Consider the following 2,798-nt stretch of genomic DNA (forward strand, 5'->3'; position numbering starts at 1 on the left):
GGGCACAGATTTGGGGGGAGGGGGTTCTCGCTAGAAGAGCTGGTACCATGTTGTTATAATCTCCACCCGGCACAGCCAGAAGAGGACTGGCCACCCCTCATAGCCTGGTTCCTCTCTAGGTTTCTTCCTAGGTTTTGGCCTTTCTAGGGAGCATTTCCTAGCCACCGTGCTTCTACACCTGCATTGCTTGCTGTTTGGGGTTTTAGGCTGGGTTTCTGTACAGCACTTTGAGATGTTAGCTGATGTACGAAGGGCTATATAAATACATTTGATTTGATTTGATCACCTTTAGTCTAATGCTTTTCCCATAATCTCCAAACTGTTCCCTTTTAATTGCTACCATGGTTATGCATATGCTTTCCATATTTCTTCTGTAAGAAACATTTCAATTCAGCCCTATGCATATAGATCAATTCCCACAACTGTAAAGGGTTACAATTATTGTGGTCCATATAAACACCATCCACCTACCAAATATTTCAGTTATTCTGGATGCAGCAACACGTTTCTTTGTTTGTTTGTTTGCATCAGTCTCATCAGATTTCCTTTTGCCTGGAAACAATTGGAAACATATTTTATTAATGAATACACAAACCATCCAACAGCAGTGACAGATCTTCCAATCTCGTTATAGCCAATGCTGTTATGCAAATTAGTTGTATCAGTCGGTGAAAAAGCATTTAAGATTGTCTACTTACTGCATGGTATAAGTCACAAATGGTACTTGTGTGACAAAGTGAAAATGTAGAAAATGCGCGCAACGTAGATATCAAAGAACCCCGCTGTTCGCAGGCAGAGTAGTGGATGAAACCATTCACTTCAGGAAAATATGTGATATTAATAACCTTTCCTTTCATTATGTGTTGTCGAATTCATCAAATATTTGTTGCCATTGTAGTAAAGTTGGCAATATGAGAGGTCTTCAGCCTTACCATTTTTGTATTATTTTCCTTGAAATAACAACTAGTGGGTTTTGAGTGCTTTTCCACTATTTGGAAAGTTGGTCTGCCTGCTCTTCAATCTGAAAGCGATATTGTGAGAGCAGGTTCATATCTCCTTCCTCTGTTCATAAAACGGTTTAGAACTGTATAACACAATAGTGTATTTGAAAAATGTTTTCATATATTCCAAAGTCAATAGTGAATGTGACTATGTATATATTTATGTTGCCGTTAATGTATTTAAAGCCTATTTTTACATGTTAATAAAGTGTTTGCTGGTTTAGCTGGCCATGTTAATGACAATCTAACTAGCACCGTCACATGCCGCCATCGCGCGCATGTTGATTTTGTCCACCCACACCAGACGCAATCAGGACATGCAGGTTGAAATATAAAAACAAACTCTGAACCCGCTATATTAATTTGGGGATAGGTCAAAAAGCATTAAACATTCATGGCAATTTAGCTAGCTAGCTTGTTGTTGCTAGCTAATTTGTATAGGGGTATAAACATTGGGTTGTTATTTTACCTGAAAGGCACAAGGTCCTCTAGACAGACAGTTAATCCACAGATAAAATGGTAAACCGAGTTCGTTTCTAGTAATCTCTCCTCCTTCAGGCTTCTTCTTCAGACTTTATATGGACCTCAGTTCATCTTTCAATCACCCATGTGTGTATATTCTCCTAAAAAACAATTATGAGACGGGAGAGGCAGGACTTCCAGCGCATGAAGCATCACAAAAAGAACAAAGTTCTATTTAAATGCCTGGCTACGCAGACGTTCATTGACGCCAGCAGTGTGGGTGCAATGTTTGAATAACGTGTACATTTATTTTGCTACACAAGCTGTGTGGTTAACACCGCTCAGTCAGTGCACTGTAAATATTAAGTGAATGTTTATTTTCTTACTACCTTAAAAGGTTTATATAGAAAGGGTTGTACTTGTGCTCTGTATTTATGGATTGATGTCACTTCACATTAAGGGCATGTATCATTACTGTTGCTATCTAAAATATATCTTGTGTCCTACCTAACCAGTGAACGTGTGGCTGTGACCGTCCTGTCAATGCCTGTCATCACTGTTTGATATCTTCTACTGCAGGAATGCTTTACTGTATTTTTGTTATTTTCTAATCACAACGCATGTATACTATATGATCACTTTGTGCATTGAGTCTGAGAGAGATATTCTGAGTGCAGTGAACGTGTGGCTGTGACCGTCCTGTCAATGCCTGTCTTCACTGTTTGATATCTTTTACTGCAGATAAAAACCAAGTCAACCTTAAGTGTGGGTGTCCATGTGCCTTTCTTCTGTGTGGCTATATTAAGTTGGTGTAAAGTACCTTATAATTCATTAGTATGACTTATGATTAACGGAGTGATTTTTATTGTAAAAATATATATATATATAGTATCACTTTACACGTTTCTCATTGTCGTCTTCTAAAACTAGTATTTTTGTGTTTTTCTTTACGTGTAAATCTGAAACATCTGTGCTTTTTACCTGAAATATTCACTTGAGGGAGTATTTTACTGGTTGAGGGTTCACTCTGAAGAAACACATAGATAATCAACAGGTTATTAAAGGAATCATTCCACAAAAATTTGTTTTGGTTTGAGATGGATTTTCTTTAATACTTTTGGAATGTTTAACAACAACTCTCTCAAACATTTGTAATAATGCTTCCATTTGCTTTACCTCCATCACAAAGTTGTCTGATTCAAATCTAGAGAAACATTCAGTTCATTAGCCATGTTATGGCCCTCATATCTCCCAAGGTCAGCACTGGTTTTTCCCCTGCCTATGTGGGGGGCACTAGCCATGGATATAATCCCTTTGCCAGGCCACCCTTGCGTT

The 2,798-nt window shown here is 38.2% G+C and overlaps 1 long non-coding RNA gene across 1 annotated transcript; it reads right to left on the reverse strand.

Annotated features, from left to right (window-relative positions):
• Positions 1-1,117: 1,117 nt before the first annotated feature.
• Positions 1,118-2,253, reverse strand: LOC139026469 (uncharacterized). Its single transcript, XR_011478255.1, has 3 exons — positions 2,183-2,253; positions 1,971-2,010; positions 1,118-1,188 (listed from the first exon to the last, which is right to left on the reverse strand). It is a non-coding gene; the product is annotated as an uncharacterized lncRNA (long non-coding RNA).
• Between the last annotated feature and the right edge of the window lie 545 nt (positions 2,254-2,798).

This window comes from Salvelinus sp. IW2-2015, unplaced genomic scaffold (genome assembly GCF_002910315.2).
Source record: "Salvelinus sp. IW2-2015 unplaced genomic scaffold, ASM291031v2 Un_scaffold4875, whole genome shotgun sequence".
In the NCBI taxonomy this organism is placed as follows: domain Eukaryota; kingdom Metazoa; phylum Chordata; class Actinopteri; order Salmoniformes; family Salmonidae; genus Salvelinus; species Salvelinus sp. IW2-2015.